Consider the following 26,265-nt stretch of genomic DNA (forward strand, 5'->3'; position numbering starts at 1 on the left):
TTAGAGGAAACCAATGAGTTGGTATAAAGGGAGTATGATTTGTCGGGACGCCAAATTCTCGGCTGGGGGGAGGATGTAAGCAGAGTCAGGATGGGCTCCACCCTGACATCTGGTGGTGAGGTGTGGCAAGTAGTGGAAAAGAACTTCAGAGGCTGATCTCAATTTGCATAGGCACACCCACCCCACCTAGAATGAGGCCATAACTGCCCAAATGGTCACTTTGGCTGTTGTGGGATCCCCAGTGTCTTTGTTATTGGGGCGGGAAGAGTAAATTGTTATTACCCTGATTATGGGAACTGTGCTTGGAACTGTACTTGGCCTTTTGTTATGATGGAGGGACTCACCATCAACTGAGTAGCACTCGCTAGGCAAGGGACATGGGTTCCAAAACTCTGTGAAGGGAGAGAGACTTGAGACAGGTATTAGTACCTGGTGGTGTGGGCCCCTTTGTGAGGGCCTGAAGCACCAATTGCACCTCTGTCTCTCTCCACTGTGGAATGTCAGAGCTAATGTTGGGTCTATTAAGAGTCTTGCTACAGGTACTGTGCTGCATTCACTTTGGCCTTATGGTGCACCAGCACTAAGGCCCCCACTACTATGAGCTGAAATCACTGAGAGCTGAAATCACTAAGAGCTGAAATCACTGAGCACTGTGTCAAGTAGTGGGGAGCCGGAAGATCTAGAGTGCAGTGGTGCTGTTCGTGAGACGGCGAGCTGTGCAGAGCGGAGCCGTTCGCGAGACGGCTAGCTGAGCAGAGCTGTTCGTGGGACAGCGGTGTGTTCGCGAGACGCCGAGCTGAGCAGAGCTGTTCGTGGGACGGCGAGCTGTGCAGAGTGGAGCCGTTCGTGAGACAGCGGTGTGATCGTGAGACGGCGAGCTGAGCCGAGCTGTTCGTGAGACGGCGAGCTGTGCAGAGGGAGCCGGTCGTGGTGGAGCGGAGCCGTTCGTGAGACAGCGGTGTGTTCGTGAGACGGCGAGCTGAGCCGAGCTGTTCGTGAGACAGCGAGCTGTGCCGAGCGGAGCCGGTCGTGGTGGAGCGGAGCCGTTCGTGAGACGGCAAGCTGAGCAGAGCTGTTCGTGAGACGGCGAGCTGTGCAGAGTGGAGCCGGTCGTGGTGGAGCGGAGCCGTTCGTGAGACAGCGTAGCAGAGCAGAGCCCTGTGGGGCAGTCAGCTTCAGGACACGTAAGGTACCCCTTACCTCTTTCCCCCACACACAGGCACATTTTAGCCAGACTGGGGAGTAACACTCTGCAGATGAACTTTTGAACTCTGGGGCTGGACCTTTTGGATTTTGGGTGATTTGAGGATTGCTGGACTCAAGAGACATTTGGGTTCTGGGACTCAAGAACCCGAGGGAAAGGATGTGGCCCAATTTTCTGGGGTGGGTCTTTGCTCATGGTTTGGTTAATGAACACTAGTTGTGGTGTTTTCCCAATTTAATGCTGATGTCGTTTACCTCATGTTATTAAAGATTCTCTACTACACCGAGACTCCGTGCTTGCGAGAGGGGAAGTATTGCCTCTTCGAGGCGCCCAGGGGGTGTGTAAGATTTTCCCAGGTCACTGGGTGGGGGCTCGAGCCAGTTTTGTATTTGCTTTGATGAGAGGGAACCCCTGTGTACTGAACCCGGCCCTTGCTGCTATCAACTTGGCCTGGCAGAAGGGTTACATACACAAAGTCCATCAGTGTTTGTGTGATGGTTGCCACTTGGCCGACACTGGAGGTTGCAGAACTAAAAGCGTTATTGCTAAAGCTTTGAGCTAAAGAGCCAGGCTGAGAGCTGTAACAGACTCACGTTCTTTGTGGATTGGGCATGGAGGAGGATGTATAACACACTGACTACTGGGTTACATTTGGCTCTAAAATTTTGGTCCAGGTCCATCTCAAAATAAAGTTTTTAATGAAAGCATTAACAAGCTACCTAACAAGAAGAGACTTACAGACCTTGGCTTGTTTGAAGGATCAGGGGAGATATGATTATCCCTCTGATATATTTATGCAGAGCAAACACCAGGGAGGGAGAGGAGTTATTTTAGTTAAAAAGTAATGATGGCACAAGAACAAATGGATATAAACTGGCCATCAATAAGTTTAGGCAGGAAATTAGATGGAGGTTTCTAACCATCAGAGGAGTGAAATTCTGGAACAGCCTTCCAATGGCAGCAGTGGGGGCAAAAAAAAAACACACAAAAACCCCACTTAACTTGTTTTAAGACTGATCTTGATGAGTTTATGGAGGGGATGATGAGATTGCCTACGTGGCATATGATCCATCCGTGACTGCTATTAGCAAATATCTCCAACAGCCAGAGATAGGACATTAGATGTGAAGGGTCCTGAGTTACTATAGTGAATTATTTCCCAGGTGTCTGGCTGGTGGATCTTGCCCACATGCTCAGGGTCTAACTGATCGCTATATTTGTCATTGGGAAGGAATTTTCCCCCACGTCAGATTGACAGTGACCGTGGGGGGTGGGAGGTTGCCTTCCTCTGCAACTTGGGGCAGGAGTCACTTGATGGTTTGAACTAGAGTAAAAGGTGGATTCTCTGTTACTTGAAGTCTTTAAATCAAGATTTGGGAACGTCACTAACTTAGCCAGACATTATGGGCCTACTACAGGAGTAGGTGGGGTGAGGTTCTGTGGCCAGGGATCTGCAGGAGGTCAGACTAGATAATTATGATGGTCCCTTTTGGCCTTAAAGTCGATGAGTAAACTCCCATCTGTGGGCAAGATCCTGGCTCACCCTGTCTATTCACACACGCAAACTAGGGGGCATACGGCATTTCCTTAAACCTCTGGACAGGCTTACCCACATCACAGGCCACAGTGCAAGACCATGAGCAGCACTCATAGAGCAACGACTCCCTTACCAGCATATGTAAGTGAGGTGTGGGCAGAGCCTTGACTCCATCCCAAAGTACCAGCCAAGAGAGCCATGCAGGCATACTATTGCTATCTGAATCATAATTCCCTCCCTGATCGGCTCCTGGGGCAGAAGACCTACATGCTGCAACTAGCTATGGGCTGGCAACTGTCAATCCAGTCCTCAGGTGATGCTACTGTGGAATGCTTATGTTAAGTAATATGCTAAGAGAGAAGATTAAATAAACCCACTTTTGCAATAAGACATATTCCTTGCTGGGGGATGCCTCCTTACATGGATTTAACATTTTTTATAGTAAAAATGTTGGAATTATTGTATGATGTTTAAAGAGAGTCATCTGTCTGTCTCCCTTACTGCACATTGCCCTTGACTGATTTTAAATCTTCTCTATACCAATAATATCCGATTATTTTTTCAAATGCCCTGTTCAAATAAGATCATTTAGGCCAGTTTGAAAATTCTCATTAAATTCTTTAGCATCCCAGAACAGTTATTCTCTCCCACAGAAGCCAGATAACTTGACACTACAAGGACATGCAACTATTATAACATCAACTTGTTTTGGACACATGCACAAGTACATAGAAAATCTGGCGCTATGTCTAAAGCTTGTTAGTGTTCTTCCTCTCAGAAATACAAATCAGTCTTCACAAAAAAAACAACAACAACAACCTACCACCACACAAGATTAATGATTATTCTCTTAGCTTAAAATGTTCACATTCTCTACTGAAGAGGAACAATTTACAGCTAGCAATTAATCTGCACTCTGGTTCAAGGACACAATTATTTACTTACAGTCTTGGAATGCAGGATATTGAGAACACATTATTGTCAGGATAGTAACAAAAATGAGGGGGTGTTTGAGGTCCAAAGAACTAAGGTGATCTTCTTAAAATAGTCTCCATAAACTGTGTAAGATTTTTCCTCTCATTATCTAACACTGACATGGTCACTGCTTTTCCAGGAGGCCTAAAAGGGTCTCTCACCTTAAATAAACTTACAGTTCTCCCACAAAGTATTGTTTCCTTTTGAAGCCATCCCATGTCTGCCATTAATATTTTACTCACATGTATCTAGAGGAGAATGCAATATGTCCCTTCATGTGGTTAGAATGGAAATCTATTCTTCCAAGGAATATTTTTTCTAACTAGATATTTTAGAGACCCTGCACTCATCCTCTGGAAAGAAACAAAGTCTCTAATTTGCTGGTGACTATATAATTGTATATTAATATTGCACTTCAGTCTTTCCAGATTGCTAATTCCTATTTTAAGAACATTTTGTTTTTATTTGCCATATAGAGCATTTGCTCAGAAAAGCTACCACCACAGGAGAAAGAAAATTCTCCCAGCACCACAATTACAGCAAAAAGTTATAAACAAATTACTGGGCCAGGAATTTGGGCCCCTATTGTCTTGCTGGCAAGCAGAGACAGATTTTGTAGTGACCTCAAAATTCAGTCCTTGATCTGGTAAAGAATTTAGGCACAAGATGGAAACTCAGACTCTCTTCTTATTTTTTTGTCACACAGGACATTAACCCTCCTGACTAAAGTAAAGTGCTGTCTTTCTAGCAGAGAAGGAATGATGGGATGTTTGAGGAAAGGCTCACAAGTGTATTAAGGTAAGACTCTAGTCTCATAAATTATTTGTGAATCCAAAGCTCCCAGTGACTTCAGCAGGATTTGTTGGAACACAATGACTATGGGATCAAGCCCTTAACCTATTCCCTAATCTTTTTTCATGCACTTGGAGATTTAAGAACCTGGTATAGCCAAGCAACATTCAGCACAGGATCAAATAAGAGGAGCAAAAGTGTTATTATGCCACTTTTGCAGTTCCCCAGTCCTGAGGATACCCAGCTGCATGTAACATTGGCCATGTCCCCTATGTTATGGGATGCCCACTTGGGGTTTTCTTCATAAAATGGAATTCCTCTCACACAATCGGCTATCCAGCTGCTTTGCTCTACAGGTGCAGTGCAAAGCAACTGGACTGTAGGGGAGAACTGGGGCCAAAATGTTCAGCTGATGTTGTATATGCTCTGAAAACTTGAAGAAAGAACCCATTCCAAGAGTCTCATGAACTACAAAGCAGCACATTTCATCCTGCAGGAAATTCCAGTGTTTCAACCTTCGTTTTTAATCTCAAATCAGGACAAAAAGTTGAAATATGTAACTTTTTTGCAGAATGAAATATTCTAAAAATTTTGATTTGGAGATGTTGCAACATTTCATTTTGATATTCCTGATCAAACCAGAACATCAAAATCCCCTAACTTAAATGTTTCATTTTAGTTTGATGAACTGACCCAAAATCTTTTATTTTGGGTCAGTTGAACATTAAACTGCATGTACTTATGATGCCACATTACCTCATAGTTGTAGTTCAAAAGATTGATGCCTCCTTCTCCCTTATGGGCCGGACTCCCTGACCAGTCTACAGTTCCCATGATGCGACAACAGTCATATGATTCTCATGATAAACCATGCAGCTCGGTCAACAGGGAGTCCACATGGTATCATGGACGATGTAGTCTGCCAGGAAGTCCAGCCCATAGGAGAGAATGGGGGCCTGATATGTAACTCCAGTGATGCAATGTAGCACAATGGGGGAAATGTAGTTTAATGTTCATCTGACTTGAAACGAAACAGTTTGGATCAGTTCAACAAACCAAAATATTCTGATTCAGGTCAAGCTGACTCAAACCAAAAAATATTTCATTTAGATTTTTGCGATGGAAAATTAAACGTTTTTGAAAAAAATCAGAAAATATTGATTTTGCAGAAACTGCATTTTCCTTAAAAAAAATCATCCTAACAGAAACATCTCAACCAGCTCTACAATGAGGAGATATATGTCCAAACCCCTCCTGATGTCAATGAGAGCTTTGGTATGGAATTCCATGAGAACAGGATTCAGACCTAATTCACTTCACTCATATGCCTGGCTAAATACTTCACAAGTTATCTTCTACTACTCACTCTGATCTTTTTAAATGAATTTGCCTTAACCATCCTTGTACCCTGCTTGTGTCCACTTTCCTCAAGCAATCAAGTTTTACTGGCATACATGTTCAAAGCAAGCAAATTTCAGAGTTGCGCAAACATGTATTCATAGAAACCGTATTTTAACCCTACGGGATTAAAAAATAGCACCAAGAGCACTCATAAACTCATCCAAATCAATGAGCAGAAACAGCGCTATGTACCAAAAACTGACCAATTACCAATTAAACATCACCACCCCACTTTCAAATATCAAGTATACTATCAATACTTACAGAGAATTTTTTGCAAACATTCAATCTTTACAGTATAATTTGTTGTAAAAGTTGGCTAAATCATAATAATGAATAATTCACAGGAATTGAAATCTACACAGACATACAGCAAGCAGCCAGAGCCTAATTTGTCAAGTAAATTATTCATTGCAAGTTATTCACTCTGTTCTGCTAATATGTATCATAAACAAATTATGGTTTGAGAAGAAACCTGTCTGATCTTAGCTTTGAATTTCAGCATAATCACTTGGTCAAAAGAAGTGAGCACTTCTGAGGCTGTCACTTGGATAATATAACCTGCTTAAGAAAATAAATTTTCTCTAAGCTGATTTTTGGAGAATTGGCTTAACCTAAACAATACATCTCAAAAAAATCAAACGACCTAAAAAAACAAGTGACAGGACACTATCAAAATAATGGGAAGTTTTGGAAGGAAAAGGTTATTGTAATTGTTGAACAAAGAAATGTTTATTGCAGAGTATAAATACTGCAGGCACAGCACTGTTGCAAATTGATATAAAATGTTGCAAAGAAGTTGAGAAGAGAAATATGGACATATTTAGATCTCTAATTCGGATCTGAGCCTGAGTTTTGAGAACTGTGCAACAAAGAATCTTGAACTACTAATGCTTTGAATTCTTTAGTCTTGTTCAAGCACATCTCATGAGCCAGATTCATCAGTACTCTTGACCCATAACTGAGTTGATTCAATACTATTTTGGATAGTATTATTTCCAACCAACTCAGGTCACTAAAGAGTGAATATGGCAGTCAGAATGATTTTTCAGATCATAGGACATCATTAAGGATTTCTGACATTTTTAAACAGCAGTAGACCATTACTTATTTGGAGCTTGATATAATTCACAGCTGTTGTCCATTTCACTTGTTTTTTAGACCAATTTAATTTTAAAAAATTAAAGACTTTGTCCAAAACCAACCACAGACCATGTCTTGGACCTATGAAAGAGAGACACTAAAAATCAATGGTTTATTAATTACATAAACAGCCACTATTTCCTGTAGACGTACAGTACTTGATAAAGGAATAACTTTTAATGAATTAAATTCATTACTATATCATTGTTGCCAATTTATGAGTCTCATGATAGTTCATGTTCTTCTTAAAGCCCCATGTGCTGGAGACAACTGATTACTTAAGAATCTCAGCTTTCATTTTTTTAAAAAAAGGAGTTTCTACCCTTCTTGGTTGTGGAGAAAAGCCAAAAAACATGAAACAAGTTCACCTTAATTGCTCAGAAACCAGAAGGCAATAAAAGGAATCCCTTTAAATATATTTATTTTTAAATTCATGATTTTGGGCTTAATATCATAATGTTGGGGGAGCTGATTCATGATTTTTTTATGTTTGGAGGTTACAATATTGATATACATTTTGCCACCTTTCCATTGACTCAAGAATAACTTATGAAAACTTAACAAGCAGTTCATAAATTGCAAGTTCAACAAAAACCAGTACAAATATCAGTAACCTACACAAGTTAGTCTCTTGTACAAGTCTCCTGACCATTCAGTGGTTTTGTTTTAACCACAAAGTTAATTCAGGCTCTTACTCAAGTGTTGCCCCTAACCTGAGTCTTGCCCATACACAAAAACCTCTCTCTCTCGAGCCGAGTGGTGCTTCACAGCCCAGTGAGCTGACTCATCAGGAGCTACAGTCTAAAGCCCTAGTGCTTTACACTTCAGCTGCCAGTACAACCATTCTGCAGGGTGGAAGCAGGCATGTCTCATGTTAATGTCAGAAGTTATGAAGCCTTGTGCAGTATATGAACAATAACTTTATTGAATTTAAAAACTGAAGAAAAATATTACATATTCCAATGCCAGTGGATACCCCCTTTATATTAAGGCCGTTCTGCCACCGTTACCCACACCAAGTATTGCCTTATTCTGCAAGTAATCCCATTGAAATGAATGGAACACTCAATGTGTGAAATCCTGGCCCCAGTGAAATCAACCGGAGTTTTGCCATTGACTTCCATGGGGCCAGGATTTCACCTAGTGACAGTAAGGGTTACAGAGTCTGTCCCTAACTGACGTATATATTTCTGTATATACTGTTTTCTTGTGAACTTTGCTAACATCTGAAAGTTTGTTGTGCTAGAAAAGGAACTGTTCTATTTCAACTCTATCTTGTCTGTCCTGGGTAACTAAAAATGAAAGCTGAAAAAACTGATCAGCATAGACCATGAATTTCTTGAGATTCATGTGATAAAAAGACATTTAAAGTTCTTAATCAGCTTTGAGAGTTTAAACATACACAGTTAAAACACTGGGCTTGGATGAAGAGAGAATAAACTGTGAAAAATAAGAGACCAAGGAATTTTTTTAAAATTGTAGAAGATCCAAAGTTATATATTCCTAGGTGAATGAACAGAGGCAAGAAAATGTGATGGAGGTATGAACTTTTAGAAACACTGCACTACAATGTGTACAATAGGTTCCCTTGGGCCTGTCAGAGTGTATAAAGAACAAGCAGCAACCATAAGTCCAAAAATGGCTTATTGACAGGACATGGAATTGTGTTATAGTTGAATTGGACTAAACACTGATCAGAGAACTTACTCCGGGGAGCTGAAAATGTTTGGAAGTTTGCTGAGGAAATTGACTAGGACAGTTCAAAAATATTTTAAAATAATTTCTCTCTGGAGTCAAAAAAACCGAATAACTGGAAGGAATAATCAACAGCGACAAGGGGCGGAAGAAAAACACTAAAGCTATTGATATTGTGTCAAACCAATGTATACACTATGAAGATGATGGCCCTGAAATGAAAAAAGTGTCAGGCAAAGTCTGGCTCTTCAGGGACCAGCTGTGTTGTTCATAGCTTCTGTTTCCTTTCAGTGTTTTCTTACTTTAAACATTTGAGGTAGGTCCTTAGCTGGTGTGAGCAGGCATAGCTGCAATGACACAAAGTCCTCCTTTTGCTAAATTGTTGACTAGTGACTTTTCTTTGTCGTTTGTCTATCAAGAGAAATATGATGGGCAACTAGAACAAGAAGGTGAGTAGCTCTCTAAACTACTGATTGTGAGGTGCTACTCTCCTGGTAGGATGAGAGGCCTGTTTTGATGGTTGAATAACAGTAGTTGATGGAGCCTGAGAATTTCATGAGGGAGAATATTTTTCTGCTGGATTTTGGTAGACTTTATAACTATCTTTTGTCCTTTACCATCCATTGGGCAGCAACTAGGCTTCTTCTTTCCCTCCTTTATCCTCCCAGATCACCCTGGTTCATGGACAGCTCTTGCCAAAGGCAGTAGGAAGGAACCATAGTGGAAGAGCAGCAATGCAGAAGACTCATGTCAAATCTCATTGCTGGCAGCATAATGCTTAAAAAACTCTTACCCTGTAGCTGTGTGGGAAATATTTCTTTGCTTCCATCTTAGCATTCACAAAATCTCAGAGGGCAGATTTGTTTGGGGCCATAGATAGCCTGGTTAATCCGGGCTGTCTCTGCTGAGTGGCTGATCTGAATTCCTCCTGTTGTGAGGAAATTTCTTGTTATTTTGGAGATAAAAATCAAGCGGATTTGGAACAAGCTGTCTGTGTCTAAGGGGGCAGAGCAATATTTTGAGAGGGCAAATGCCAATAATTCTCTGCTTCACTTTTGGCCAGTGTTACTCACTGAGCCACTAAACAAAGTGTTGGGAGAACTTCATGGTTTTGGATTAATATGCACTTCGAATTTATTTCTGTCCTAGTGGGTGATGGGCTATTAAGGAAATGCTAACTCCACTGCTTCTAGAGATTATCCCTGCCTCTCTTAGGGAAGGGAGGCTACATTTTGCCTTTGTACAAAGAACCATCACTTGACAATCTGTCCAGTTATGATCCTGATCCAGTCTCTCATTCTTGGCCAAGGTCATTAAAAAAGTTGAGCAGAAACAACTCTCACAGTAGGTAGATCCAAGTTGGGAGGGTTATCACAGAGACAGCATTGGTTGTTTTGGTCAATGGTATCCTCCTGGTGATGGATGAAGCATTGATATTAGCTATGTCAGCAGCCACTGATACCATTGATCATGAGTAAGACTACGTTTTAGTCATGGGTATTTTTAGTAAAAGTCAGACAGGTCATGGGCAGTAAACAAAAATTCACAGCCTGTGACCTGTCCATGACTTTTACTATATACTCTGACTAAAACTTGTGGGGCTTCCTGGGGGCGCTATGGGTGCTGGGAGGGATGGGCAGCGGCCTGCAGCCCAGGCTCCCCACTAGTGCTGGGGGTGGGGTTGGCGGGGCAGGCAGGTTCCCTACCTGGCTCCATGCCTCTCCCTCCCCAGCAGCAGCAGAGTTTGAGTGTGGGAGGGGGCAGGGGATTGGGGCATGGGATGGGGTGAGGTGGGCTCTGGCGGTGCTTTCCTGGGGGGCTCCCCGGAAGCAGCAACATCCCCCTCGCTCAGCTCCTAGGGGCAGGTATGGCCAGGCAGTTCTGTGTGCTGCCTCCACCCAGAGTTCTGGCTTCAGAGCTCCCATTGGCTGGGAAACATGGCCAATGGGAACTGCGGGGGCAGTGCCTGCAGGTTGTAACCCCAGATTATGTGAATGTGGCTTCAGCCTCTACTGGTAGTTGACAGAGATGATCTTAGATGGCTTCGTTCTTTGCTCTGAGAGATTGCAGAGGATGATAGTGGCCAATTGCTCCTCACCCTCAAGAAATCTCAAATGTGGGGTACCAAAGGTTTCCATCTTGTCAGTCCTCTCATTTGACTTCTTATAGATGGACCACAGGTTTGAGATATTTTCGGTGTGCAGATGCATAGCACCCCCCACCTCTATTTCTTTCTCATCCAACCCAGATGATGCAGTCAAATGTTTTACCCAGTCCCTGGCTAGTATAAGGGTCTGGATGAGAAAAAGATGTCTAAGGATCAATCCAAAGAAAAGCTGATGACAATGTGTTGGGGGAAAGAACCAGCGAAAATGGTAGAAGTTATAATCAGCCTATTTTTTGTTGGTTTGTTTGAGGGCATCTGTCCACCATATTCTACCAGAATTCACACCTCAGGAATGCTAGGTACCCAGGGAGAAGTGATATTTTATTTAAATAGTAAAAATAATATAATAAAGTGTTAATTAACTTCAGTGGAAGCTGACAACATTCAGCAACTCACAGGATCAGGACCTTAAGATTATCTTCACGGCAAGTTACTGCTTGGCAAGTCAGGGCATGAATCTACAGTGCTCCATCTTACTGTGCGATAACATCCCATCTGAACACTGCTACAGTGCATTGAAAGTGTCAAAGTGCAATACAAGGAACACAGCTTGTTCTACTGTATGTTTTACAAAGGACCAAGTACATTTGTAATGTTACGGACAGGCTGGATTGCCACCGCCCTTCCTTGGCCACCCATAGGACTAAACTCCTGTCAGTCTCCTTAATCCCCTCTGGTCACTCCTCCAGCGGTGACACTAGCAACTGAAAGGAGAACAGGGCCTGCTGACCTAAGTTCTCCACCCTGTGAGCATGTGGGCATGGAGGGGACATGCAGCAGCAAGGCCTGGGAGAAGCCCTGGCTCAATCCCCCCTGCCCACTAGCCCAAGTAGCTGGCCAGGCACAAAGGGGGAATTGTTCCACTACAGAAGTGCGCAAAGCAGCTTTCTCCTCCTGCAGAGCAAGGGGTCGCAAGGGAGGAATCTGTACCTCTCTGGGTCACAGCTCGTCCTCTGGTCTGCTCCTGGGGCAGTGCAGCAACACTCTGCCATTCAGTCAGGGGCAGATTGTAGCATTACGATCTAGCCCTGGGTGATTAGTACCAAAAACTACACTGTAGGGCATCAAAATGAAAAACAACAATCCCCCAGACAGAGACTGAACAGGAGTTTCTTAGAGCATCTCACATCAGAGTAGGAAATAACAGAGCTATCTTTGAAAGCGCTGAACAGCAAAAGATCCAGAGATATAACCCCTGTAAACATAATAAAGCTTTTCAGAACAGGAGAAAGGCTGGGAGATAGTGTGGGAGGAACAGTACAGCTTTTGCTGTTTTGACTGGCATTACTGCATCTCTCACTGACAGGTCACTAGGTTAGGGGTTTGTTTTGAATCAGTCATTTCCCCTTAAACAGTGGCAACTTCTCTGTTACTATTAGCAAGAACAGAATCAAAGACAATGACTTCAAAGCAAAATATTTTTAATCAGCAGCTTCTTCCACAATATGCTAATTCTAGGAAGCAGCCAGCATCCAGGGATTTAGTAATAAACACAATGGAAAAGAATTTGCAGTTGGTGGGCTCATGTCAACAAAAGGATTGTCCTACACCAGTGGTTTTCAACCCACGGTCCACAGACCCCTGAGGGTGCGCAGACTATGTCTAAGATTTCCCAAGGGGTCTGCACCTCCATTTGAAATTTTTGGGGGGGTCCGCAAATGAAAAGAGATTGAAAACCACTGTCCTAAACAAACGTTATTATCCTAGACAAGAAGCCACTGAATACTTTATGGTTGTCCACCAGACCTAACCCTAGAAATGTGAAAGTATGAGGATTATTTGCTTCTTTGTGCTACAGGGATCAAAATCAGCCTTGTAACTGAACCATGATTACACCTTTAGCTATGCAAGGTGCACACCTGTAGAACCTGTACTGGAACTCTCATTCTCTCGCTGCAAAACAGACTATTACCATCTGAGCTGAAGAAAAGTTTTTCTGGCTACCAGCTGCAGAAATTCTGTTCCATTTTTGTTAGGCTTCAACCAGCCAATAGAGGGCAAAATACTCACACACGCTGAGCCCTATCTTGCTCCCACTGAAGTAAACGGCAAAAAGCTCTTATTCTCATTGGGAGCAACACTGTGCTCAGAACTAACCACAACAAAATTTGTCAATAACTTTGTTTCATTTTCTTCCAATATGGCTAGCACATGAGATTTCAAAGAGATATGACAGTATAGAAAGTTTTTGAAGTAGAGCAACACCACAAAGCATTAAACAATGAACATTTCCAGTCAGAAAAAATGTGTGATGCCCAGCAACTCAAAAACTATTTCTTGAAACTCTGCAGAAGCATTCTGCTTTGCCTTCAGGATAAATCTGGCAATCTTCAGGTCCAATCAACTTTCCAAAGAAAGGTTATAGGAGGGGCTAAAACATGGCTTTATAATTAGGCTTGGCAGGATTTGACTTTTATTTTTTTTAAATAATTTCTACTGATAATATCAATGTTTATTTTTAAGTATACTAATAGATTTAAATTTTCACAGTTGTGTAACATTATGGGTTTTAAGCATTTTTTCAAATTTTTATAGATTTAAATTTTCAAAGTTGTGGGAAATCACGGGGTGGTCAGACAATTATTTAATGAATCAGAAAGTTAAAGCATTAAAACACAATTTGTGAACATCACATGAAAATATACAAAGTAAATATCCTTAAACCAAACTCTAATAAGTTCTCAAGTAGCATTTTTCTTATTTTGTCTATTTGCAAAGGTCAATTATTATCAATGGAAATAGCTTTTTTATGTGTGTGTGTGTGTGCGCGCAGTGAAATTGATGTTTACCAATAAAAATCAAATCCTTCCAAGCCTATTTATAATGGAAGCTGCTTGCACAGCCCGAACTATGAAGAGGCTTCTGCTTTTTCATAATTCTACATCAATTGCAAAATAGTCTGTGGACTATTAATGCTGATGGAGCACCATTGAACCAATAGGTTCCTTACCATAATCAGTTACAAAGATATCATGTGGAAAAGAGATGTTTCCAAGATTATTTTGTTTTCCTAATTATTAAAAGAAAAACTCCACAGAGATGGCTATGTCTTTCAGATAAGATATGTTTTGCCTATTTCATGGATTTGTAAACCTCTCTAAATCTGAGGAAATAGAATCACAGAAATAAAAGAAATCTCTGTGAATATTGATACCTTGGTGACAGAATAAGGTGATCACTGAGTATGATATGCAATTCACTGAATAAACTGTGTAGACTATCTGAACCTGTATTAAGAATATCCCAAGTATCAATAAGGTGCATCCCGTAAACATATTTAACTCTTAGTGACATAGCTAAAGGGGTTGGGAGTACAGTACCTATATGGTCTTCTGGGTTTAGAACACCTAAAGTCTTCACTGGTCTCATGGTACAGTCACTGGGTGATGTTTTACTAACAGCTTGTATTTTTAAAAGGTCCTCCGGAAGGACCCCACTGACTTTCAATGGGAAATGACTGCTTAAATCCCCTAGGTTCCTTTGAAAATATTAACTGACAGCTTTAAAAAATAGAGGTTGTGGCCGAGGAATCTAGATTAGGAGCATACATTCTACAAGATTCATTTCAGAACCATTGTTTGGCCTTAAAAAGAACCTGCTCCCAATTTGATCAAACAGTCTTATAATGCTTGAATGGGTTGTTTGGTATTTGTTTGGTTTTTTGTTAATGAGAATTAACACCCCCCTTTTTAATGACAATTCAGATAACCTATCCATTCAGTATGTTTTGGTCAAATAAATTTCCCATAATGAAATAAATTCTTGGCTTATTTATTTATTATTATTATTGTAAAGTAGTTGAGCAATTGTTTGTTTTATACAGTGATTCATTCCCTTAATATTAATAGAATCCTGTTTATATTTATGAGACTTGGCTTACATTGTGAAAAAAGGATGAAGGGGACCAGAACATGAAGAAATTATAGCTATCATCAGTGTGGTCCTAACAAGGTTTCCTTTAGAGCACCACGGTAACAATTCATAATGTAAATATAGCAGTGAAATCCACTGAAGAGAAACATTTCCAATAAGAATTCAGATCACTGATTGTAAATAGGACATTCATGGTCGGAAAAAACAATCCTCAGTTCCTGTACAATGTAATTTGGAAAGAGTAAAGTCACAAGCTGGAGCGGGGGAAAATAGAAAACACAATGATAGTAAAACTAACCCCATATTGACACAGTTCAATGCTACAGTAATGGGGCTGTCCCAGTAAGAGTTACCAGCCCGTTTTAATAAATGATCGGACATTTCTCATGGGCAGATGATTTGTGTAGGCAAGGAAGTCATTGCCTGCAGTGTTTCAGCTGGCTAATGGGAATTAATTGAGCAAAGTGAGTGGGAAGTGGAATTTAAAGGAAAAGAATGTAGCAGAAAGGACCGGTCCCTACTTACCTCAAAGAAAGCAGTGCTGAGGGATCTCTTTTTTCTAAGCAACTCTATGAAATTCCACACCCCCACCACTCTCACCTCCAGTGGTTTGCTCTGCGAGCTCCATCAGGAGAGAAAGAGGTGGAGGACCACAGGAAAAAATCAGAGGAGGAACAAGAGGAGGAATATAAGATAGAATTTAAAATGTGTATGCGGGGGGAAACCACAACTGAAACCTGGTAAGAATGCTTTCATTTTTAAAGGTTTTTCAACTGGTTATTTAATTGATTAATAAACTGGGGAGGAATGAGTTTTTATTAACCGTAAGTTGGTGTAATTAATGTATGTTACATCAGCAGGTTCTGAGCAATGAATGAGGTAAAGCAAGTTATTGAAAAAAGAAAAACTATATAAATTTTTGGGACTGAAGTTTTAGTATCTTTTTCATGTAATACTGTTCCACAAAATAAAACCTGAGACCTTTCTTCATAATTATTAATACCTAACATTACATAGCACATTCTATCCGAAAGACTCCAATAATGCAACATAAACTATACCTAAATAGTGTGACGAAGGTCCTCCTCTGCCTTGGTGGGTCCTGCGCTTATTGGTGGATTTGCTCGCCTCAGAGGTTCATGGCAGCCCTCAGTTTGGCCCCCTTCGTGGCTCAAATCTGCCATTTACTCAATTAGCCTCATCGCTGGCCAGCATGGGGAAAAGGAAGAAGAACAATCCCCGCAGTCTCTGCTGATCCACCTAGTGGATCGGGGAACAGGCCAGAGACCTTCCCCTCTGATGGAACCCACAGTGCAGGTCAACTCCTCCGGTATCAAGTAGGGAGTTGGGGGAATGGGGGGAACCTGGGCCCCCCCTCTACTCTGGATTCCAGCCCAGGGCCCTGTGGATTGCAGCTGTCTACAGTGGCTCCTGTAACAGCTGCATGACAGCTACAACTTGCTGGGCTACTTCCCCGTGGCCTCCTCCCAACACCTTCTTTATTCTCACCACAGGACCTTCCTCCTGATGTCTGATAATGCTTATACTTCCCAGTCTTCCAGTAGTATGCTTTCTCACTCTCAGCTTCTTGCCCCTCTTGCTCCCAGCTCCTCGCACGCACACCACAAACTGAAGTAAGCTCCTTTTAAAACCCAGGTGCCCTGATTAGCCTGCCTGTCTTAATTGATCCCAGAAAGTTCCTGATTGTTCTGGAACCTTCCCTGTTACCTTACCATGGGAAAAGGGACCTACTTAACCTGGGGCTAATATATCTGCCTTCTATCACTCTCCTGTAGCAATCTGGCCTGACCCTGTCACAATAGGAATCACTTTACCCCATCTGTGAAATACTTGCACCTCTAAAGTGAAACAAGGCAGCTGGTTTAACTGTGATCTACACCTCTAGAAAAGGCAGTGAAAAATACCCTTGCCAATTGAAACTGCAAAAGCTATTTTGGCCAACAGAATGTGAATACACATATTGTAATTTGGCCAGGATATTGGATTGGGGTGGGGGTAAGGGGGAAAATCTCTCTAGACTTGCAAAAAGTGCTACGGGATATCTAAGGCCAAATTTTCAAAAGTTAGAAGCCCACTTAAGCATATAAAAACATGTGCATAAATTGTGACCACACTTGCCAAAATGGCAGATGCACATGGGGGGTTTGCATACAACAGCTGCTAGTTTGCATTCTCAGTGGCCCTCTGAGCATGGAAAAACCCAGTGTTTGGGGTCAGTGGAAATAGTGGTGTGCCTACATTTGCATGCACAAATCTATTCTTTAAAAATTTGGTCCATAGTGACCACAAGTTGTCAGGATCTCAGTTTTATGTCTCATCCTAAGAGAGTACCTGCAACAGCAAAACCTCCTAACACCATGATGGATTATTCGTGAAGTACTGACTCAGAGAAGAGTAAAACCAGCACCACTTCTTGCAGAACCTGGATTGGATGGCAGCCATCCAAATATTCTAAAGAGTTGGGACAATAGAAACCTGTGGAGCTGAATCTGGATTTAGGAGGTGAAATGATACATTCACCTTAGCTTTCATTTCACCTTTGTCCATGCTTTAGTGGACCCTCTAGACCTTCCCAAACCCACTAAATGGAATATTGCTACACCAGAAGACATCTGGTGGTCTTCATTAAAACATGTTCATAGTGTTCAATGACATCCACTCTGCAGGGAATCATTTGCTGAGGCTGTTCACAACAAGCCAGCTGTTGGCCCAGCTGGAGTCAGCATTCAGAAATGTCTTTGAAGAAACCAAAAAAGGTGATAAATGCATGTTTCCCTCAGATGAATCAAGAAGGGCCTTAGCTGGCAGAAAGCCAGGCATTCAAAAAGAAGTGGGAAAGAAAGTGTTGCCAGCTGAAGATTGCATGTGTATGTAGTTGGCTGTTCAAAATTATTTCCATGGGACCATTTTTGGATCAGGGAGGTGGCAAGGGGAAGATCTGTCAGCATAAACTCTCCATCCCCAAGCAGCTCTCTTCTAGAAGCAGCAGCCAAAATAGTTCCATGGCTTGCATAAGATTTATGTGGATAATTCTATCAGGTGCCAAACCAAGATTCTTGACTTTGTACAGCCTCCATATTACAGGGAGCTGTGCTCTTTGAAGATGAGAGGGAGGCAGCGTTTTGTTGTTTTTCTTTGTATACATTTCTATTGTTAATTAGACCATTTTTACAAAGAATTTACTACAGGAGCAACTCCCTTACCAGAGAAAATAATCGTAATGATTCAGCTTTGATGATTATACTCTAGCAAAGATTATATCAGATCCATGCACACATAACAACTGAACATTAAAAAGTTATGTTTTTAGGCGTAGCTCCCCATTCTCTAGAATTACCACCTGATCTTCAATCAATCTACACAGACAATACAGTTATTATAGTTAAAACTTAGCACTTATTTAATGCTTTACATGTTCTAAGTGATATAGAAATAATGGCTGATTTATCCTCTTAATACTCTTGCGAAATAATTAAGGGTCAGTTTCTGATGCCCTCACTAACACTAAAGAGTCCCTTACTCCATAAATTGTGTTGTTGAAGTCAATGGGACTGCTTGTGGAGTAACATGCTATTCAACATGAGGCACAATATAAAATCTGGAGCCTACAGTTATTTACAGATGAAGATGCTGAGACAAAGAGGTTAAGACCCACAGTTTTAAAAAGTGGCTTCTAGTGATGCAACAGGAGTTCTGGGGGCTCCCCATCTCTGAAAATCAAGTTCTTCCTCTCTCAAATTGGACACCCAAAATTACAAGCCACTTTTGAAAATCTGAAACTAACTGATGGTCACAATCAATTAATAGGTTTCAGAGTAGCAGCCATGTTAGCCTGTATCCGCAAAAAGAAAAGGAGGACTTGTGGCACCTTAGAGACTAAGAAATTTATTTGAGCATAAGCTTTCGTGAGCTACAGCTCACTTCATCGGATACATTCAGTGGAAAATACAGTGGGGAGATTTATATACACAGAGAACATGAAACAATGGGTGTTACCAAACACACTGTAACAAGAGTGATCAGGTAAGGTGAGCTATTCCCCCCCGCTCTCCTGCTGGTAATAGCTCACCTTACCTGATCACTCTTGTTCAGTGATGAGCTGCCAAAACCTTAACAACAGGTTCCCTCCTCACTCCACGAGGGGGTCGTTGCCCACCCCCGCCCCCCGGGACTCCTGCCCCATCCAACCCCCCCCATGTTCCTTGATGCCACCCCCAGCCCCATCCATCCCCCTCCCCTGTCTCCTGACTTCCGCCAGAACCAGGCAGGAGGGTCTCATGGGCCACCGTAGTGGGCACCCACCCCACCCCTAAGAGCCAGAGGCACCTGCCGGGGAGCAAGGTGGGGAGTCCCGGAGGTGCTTACCTGGGGCAGCTCCCAGGAAGCATCCGGCAGGTCCCTCTGGCTCCTAGGGGCGGGGGAGCATAGCTAGCGGGGGAGCAGGAGGAGCGGCCGCTCCCCCACTGATCACATCAAAAGTGGCGCCTTGGGCGCCGACTCCCTGGGTGCTCCGGGGCTGGAGCACCCAAGGGGAGAACTTGGTGGGTGCAGAGCACCCACCGGCAGCTCCCCGCCCAGTGCCCAGCCCCAGCTCACCTCACCTCCACTCCTCCTCCTCCCCTGAACACACCGCCCCACCCTGCTTCTCCACCCCCCAACTTCCCGCGAATCAGCTGTTGGGAGGGAAGCCGGGGAGGGCAGAGAAGCAGGCGGTGGCTTCCTGCTCAGGCCGAGGGTGGCGGAGGTGAGCTGGGGCCGGGAGAGGTTCCCCTGCGTCCTCCCCTCCCCCCGGGGTTACCTGCTGCGGCACGGGCGGCCCTCCTCGCGCCCCCCCCTTGCCCCCCCCCAGCTCACCTCCGCCTCCCTGGGCCTGAGCGGGAAGCCATGGCCTGCTTCTCAACCTGCCCCAGCTTCCCGCGCAAACAGCTGATTCGCGGGAAGCCTAGGGAGGCGGAGAAGCAGAGCAGGGCAGTGCGTTCAGGAGAGGAGGAAGAGGCGGAGGAGAGGTGAGCTGGGGCTGGGGGTGGGATGGGGTGGGGCGGGGAGCTCCGGTGGGTGCTCTGCACCCATCAGATTTTCCCCTTGGGTGCTCCAGGGCTGGAGCACCCATGGAGTCGGTCCCTAAGGTGCCACTTTTGGCCGGTTAAATTTAGAAGCCGTTTTAGAACCAGTTGTCCCTTGCGGAACAACCGGTTCTAGCGAACCAGTGGGAACCGGCTCCAGCTCACCACTGCTCTCGTTACAGTGTGTATGGTAACACCCATTGTTTCATGTTCTCTGTGTGTATAAATCTCCCCACTGTATTTTCCACAGAATGCAGCCGATGAAGTGAGCTGTAGCTCACGAAAGCTTATGCTCAAATAAATTTGTTAGTCTCTAAGGTGGCACAAGTCCTCCTTTTCTTTAATCAATTAATAGAAGAGCTGGAATTAAAACTCAAGAGCCCAATGTCTTCTAGAACAGTGGTTCTCAACCACGGGTACATGTACCCTTCAGGTTACACAGAGGTCTTGCAGGCATACATCAGTTCATCTAGATATTTGCCTAGTTTTACAACAGGCTACATTTAAAAAGCACTAGTGAAATAAGGACAAACTAAAATTTTATACAGACAACGCACTTGTTTATGCTACTCTATATACCATATCCTGAAATGTAAGTACAATATTTATATTCCAATTGTTTTATAATTATATGGTAAATAAGAAAGTAAGCAATTTTTCAGTAATAACGTGCTGTGACGTTTTTGTATTTTTATGTCTGATTTTAAGTGAGGTGAAACTTGGGGGTATGCAAGACAAATCAGACTCCTGAAAGGAGTACAGTAGCCTGGAAAGGTTGAGAGGCACAATTCTAGAATATACAGTGTACCTCCACACAGAAACAGAGTGAGAGGTCAGAGTGATTATTATTTAGCGGTGGGTAAAATGATAGTAATTCTTTATGTCCCCTCGTCTTTGTTACATTCTGTACCTTACATTTTTGAGGCATTGTTCAGGTTTTCATCTATGTAACTTTCATTGCTGTTAATGGGACTCACACAGCCAGAACTATTGGAAAATTTACAGGTAATATGATGTAACTCTATGTAAGACCAAATAAGTACTAAAAGTGTTCAGGTTTTCATCTGTGTAACTTTCATTGCTGTTATTAGGACTCACACAGCCAGAACTATTGGAAAATTTAGAAGTAATATGAAATAACTCTCTGTAAGACCAAATAAGTACAAAAAATGGTAGTACATTTGATTTTTAATTAATCCTTTTTTCTTCCAGTACAAAATATGGGAACAAAGGAATATTCAAATAAATTTAAGGCATTAAATTGAGAACCAATTAAAAATATTTTTGTTCTGATAGGTATCAGTCTAAGATAGGTTACAAACGTATCCACAAACAGGGTGTGCCTCTTCTCTCTCCTGAAACCAAGTCAGTTACTCTTAATGCAACTCCATATCCATGTAATTTTGCCTTTGGGTTCTTGTTCTAGTGAAATGTCAAACAACTGTATTTGTAACAAAAAACCCAAATCCTTCATTGTGTTATCCATGGTGAATTTATGGAATGTACTTCTGCAGGAGGTCATTGAGTCAAATACTATGGCTGGGCTTTTAAGAGGAATGAATCATTTCATGACCACTAATAATTTCTGTAGCTATGCAAGTTAGAACAATGAGTTGTGCAATGAAATTGCACTTTGGGGGGGAAATAAGTTGATTGCTTGAGGATTAAGGTTCCAAAAACATTTTTTTCTTCATTCAGGGCTTTTCATAATTGCCTAGATGCATTATGGGATATTCCCACTTTCTTCTAAAGTATTGGTATTAGCTACCGTTGGAGCCAGGGTAGTGGACAGCGCCCTTATCCAGTATGAGCTATTTCTATTGCCTTCCACATGAGGCTGGATTCTTTGCTCATATTCACTGGTGTAAGTCAGAAGTAACTCTGGTGAAATCAATGGAGATCATTCTTTTTACATCAGTGTAACTGAAAGGATAACCAGGCCCATAATCTTCATAAAAATAAAAGAGGGCATAGCCCCTTGAGGCATCACTTTGCAGATATCAGCTTGTAGCACTGTCAGTGACTTGTAACGAGATTTCCTGGCTAGTGACGGAAAGACTCCATAGCTTGTCTGCCTTCCACCACCCCAACTGCAATTAGAAATAGATAACAATTTATATATAAATTCCTCTTCTCTAGTCTATAAGAGAAATAGTTTGATTAGTTTCTACGGTTTGTTAGTATATAGGATGTATGAAACTCATTGAGAGAAGGCTAAGATGAAGAGAGTATTGCTTAGTACTTGCATCATGCAAGGGCAAATTCATTGTTAGAAGCACAGTTATTCTGATTTGCATTCACAAAACAGAGAAAGAGAGAATCCCAAGTACTTATCCACACAAATAGCCACATTTTTTCAAGTCAGCTTCCAAATTTATGCATCCAAGTTTTTGTGTTCCAATCTCAGGCTACTACTATCTGCATATTTGACACACAGCTCTGACCAACACATGGAGCTACAGTTTCCATGCACAAATGGCACTCTGGAGTGCATAACATCATGAATAGCAATAACTGGAGTGAAAATGGCTGCTTCTCTGAAAATGAAAATCAAAGTTGAGCTGTGTGCCATCAGGATACTTTTCAATGTACTTAAAGTAAACTATAAAGATGCTTTTTTTCCTTATGAGGAGATACTGTTAGCAAACATTATTGTTAATAAATATCCCAAGCCACAAGGTAGGGATGGGGTTGCATTACCCCATCTATGCTAATTCTGCACAGCATGAACATAATCCATACCACAGCCTCTCTTTGCCAGAAATAGTTTTGGTCTATCGGCCTGGGTCTGGGCTTTTCAAGCAACACTCTGTGCTGTTCTCACTTGAAAGAGACAGAAGGACCTTCTGCTGATTTAAGGCGTGTAAGGGCTAGACACCATGAAATGGTGCAGAATGCTGTACATAGTCAGGTCTGTCATAATCAGGGCACCCAGCCTACACAACTTGACGCTGGGCTTGTTTCCATAATTGCAGCTAGTCTGTGTGTGGTACATGTGCTAATGTTTTGAGTCATGTGCTCATATTGTGACTAGTGATGCAAAGCATTTTCAGATTGGAATCATGGGTAGATTGTCTTGGGTGCAGCTGCCCATCTGGAAGTTTCAGACTTTGTGCATTTATTTTCACAGGGATTTCTACACATCAAATGTTAGTGGTTTAAAAAAATGCTCATGTGTATTTTGAATATATAATAGTTATGTAAATACTTGTCAAGTGCTAAATACCAAACCAAAACAAGCTTTTGAGCCTAGTTATTCCAACAGTTACATTATTTACAGATAGGGGAACAGATTGTCAAGTAGTAGGCAAATACCCGCTACTTAAAGGGACTGCAATAGAAGTATTACCATCTCTGCAATACGCAAGGGGAAACAATGCAAGTAATGTATAACAATACAGCAACTAATCTTCCTGTCATAACCTAAGATTGCAGAAGCAACAGCAGAGGCCACTCCAATGGTTTTCACACACTTCACCCTGGAACAGTGGTGGGCAGTATAGATTTTTCTTTAATGGCAAATAGATCAAATTTTCTTTTAAAAATGTTTGGGTAGAAGGATAACAGATAGCTGAGTACTGATGCATCTGATGAAGTGAGCTGTAGCTCATGAAAGCTTATGCTCAAATAAATTGGTTAGTCTCTAAGGTGCCACAAGTACTCCTTTTCCTTTTGTGAATACAGACTAACACGGCTGCTACTCTGAAACCTGTCAGATAGCTGAGAGGAGGTTACCTTTAACTAGTTGAACTAGAGATGGGCTGAGGTGGTGTTCAAATCTGCACCTAGACTCAGTTTAGGCTGGGGTTCAGAGCTCATGTTCAAGAGCAAATTGGAGCAAAGGTTTGAGTTAGATGGCACCAAAATCTTGCAAGCTGCTCTTGTGAAATTTCAGCCCCAACAGTTAGAAGTCCCTTGCAATCAGCTGTTTTCACCCTCCTGGGTTCATACAAGATTTACTCTGGAACCAAAGGTAACTTGACAATAGGTTCCTTTTTATTTGAATCCATCCCAGAACCAAAACAGTAGCTGCAGGTTCAGATCAGGGAAATCAAATTCAAATCCTTCTAAATTTGGAATGGCTTCACACATTCGGCTGTCCAGTTTTGGCCCATCTCTAGTTTTAACAGTTCTTCTCAATTAAATCTAAGCCTTTGCAAGTCAAAATATAATTATCTTTTACGGCTCATTATTCAAAAATATACTTTTTGATGCTTAGAACTGGGCACAGCTCCGAACTTCAGTCCCATTCAAATGGAGCCTTGGGTTGGAGGCTGCCTGGGTTCATGAACCTCAGTCCATGCACATGAATTGTGGGATAAGGTTATCCATACAGCCAGCATGCTGTTAAAACTCCCTCCACCCCAGCTGGCCTCCCTTATTCTGTCAGCAAGTCCTGCCCACTCCCGAAGTCATCTAAGGGAATCAGAGTTCCAGGGCTTGTTGGGGGGGGAGAGATGAAGCTGCAGTGGGTCTGGTTCACTTCCAAATGCTGCAGACCAAACTGCAGCGTTCATTTCACCCTGTGGAAACCGAAACACTCAGGGTTCAGGCAAGCCGAATTATCACCTCCATTACATGTGGGTAGGGTGATCAGACAGCAAGTGTGAAAAATCGGGATGAGGGTGGGGGTAATAGGCTTCTATATAAGAAAAAGCCTCAAATATTGGGACTGTCCCTATAAAATCGGGACATCTGGTCACCCTACATGTGGGTAAGCAGAGAAGGCCTTCGTATTTATTTATTTATATTTATTTTTAGACACACAAAATGCATGCATCACATTTCTCTAAGTGCTGCTTCACAGCACATTGTAAGAACAGCACAATAAACAAACAGACCTTGATGTCAGTTAAGAGACTCAACCCTACACCCAGTTTAAAGGGCTCAGTTAAAATGCTATGGAGGGGAAGGAGGACGATATCCCTACCCTTTCCAAACCACCCTACTGGCAAAACGGTGAGCAAATACATGGGCCCTTCAGTGTGACCTGTAGATTAACAATCCCAGGCCCTTTCACACCAGTGAGTTAATTCAGTATCTGAGGACCCTGCACTAAGAATGCCCTGCTAGCAGAGCTCTAATGGTTAGACCTGGAGGCTGCTAATTCAAATATCCCAGCTGAGCTCACCTGCTAGGGAAGGACAGGAAGGCCCCGATCCTCTGCTACATTCTGACAGCTCTGTGCCATTCCACAAGCACAGCTGACCATGGGCGGGGGAGGGGAGGCAATCATCCTAATGTGGGGTGGTATAAAGATGGCATAATAGGTCCTATTCCAGTCCCTTTCAGGGCTACTGGAGTAGGAGTGTAGTCAGGAGAAAGAGGCATGGCTGGAGTTTCCTTGAGCCACCTTTACATCCCTTCTAGTGAACTGTGCTTTTTATTCCTTGGCCACAGCCAAAAGTCAGAGTCCTGGGCTCTAAGATAGGAAGAACCCAAAGCGTAAAAGGCTTGATAAATTAAAACCAGTGCTTAAACATGACCCAGCAGTTAACTGCAGCAGTTGCAGAGTACAGTGATAATATGTTCACTGCAAGAAACAGAACCTGCAGCAGCAGGATTTCCAAGTGGTCTGCATGTATAGCCCCAAGTAAAGCACATTGCAGCAAACCAGTCTTAGAGTGACAAAGGAATGGATTGTGGTGACGAGGTGCTTGTTGGAAAAGAAAAGTTGCAATTGTCTACCAAGTGCACATTGAAAAACCTTTGTTGGCTACAAGTCTATATGTTAATTTAAACTCAGACTAGGATCCAGTAGCACAGTGAGGGCTTGTCCACGAGGCAGGGCAATGCACGCTATGGGGCGGGGGGCGGGGGGTGATTTCTAAAGTGCACTAATGTGTTGCACATTAATTTGTCTGTGTACACCCTGCTGCTGCGCTTCAATGTAGTGTTGCTTGAAACAGAACCCAGGCTCCCAGCCATGTCTACATTACACCAGCCTGGAGTCTCTCTAGAGCTATCCATTCACTTGCTTATTCAGACTCACACCCACATACCAGTGTACTTAGCATGCCTCCGAAGTCTTACACACCACATCTGAGTTTAGTTCAGCTGAGAAGCTGGCCACCTAGCAGCAAAGGGGTTAACAAAATGATTAATTTTACGTTACGTTTATTCCTGAAAGCTCTGCCACAAATTACGCTGTGGTGTACTAGCCAAGAGGCATAAAGGTAACTGTGTTTATGTCTCCCATATGTTAAGCCAAATCTCACTTCAGACCATATGATTTGGCTTTACAGTGGCATCATATCAGCCAAACCATAAACGGGTTCAATATTAAAACTGTATATCATGAAAAATAAAGAAGAACTTTATTCACAAATTCAGAATGTTCAATAGCTATTTTATAGAGGGATTTTTAGTGGGTGGGAGGAGGGTCTTGTTTGCT

Source organism: Natator depressus, chromosome 6 (assembly GCF_965152275.1).
Source record: "Natator depressus isolate rNatDep1 chromosome 6, rNatDep2.hap1, whole genome shotgun sequence".
NCBI classification, from domain to species: domain Eukaryota; kingdom Metazoa; phylum Chordata; order Testudines; family Cheloniidae; genus Natator; species Natator depressus.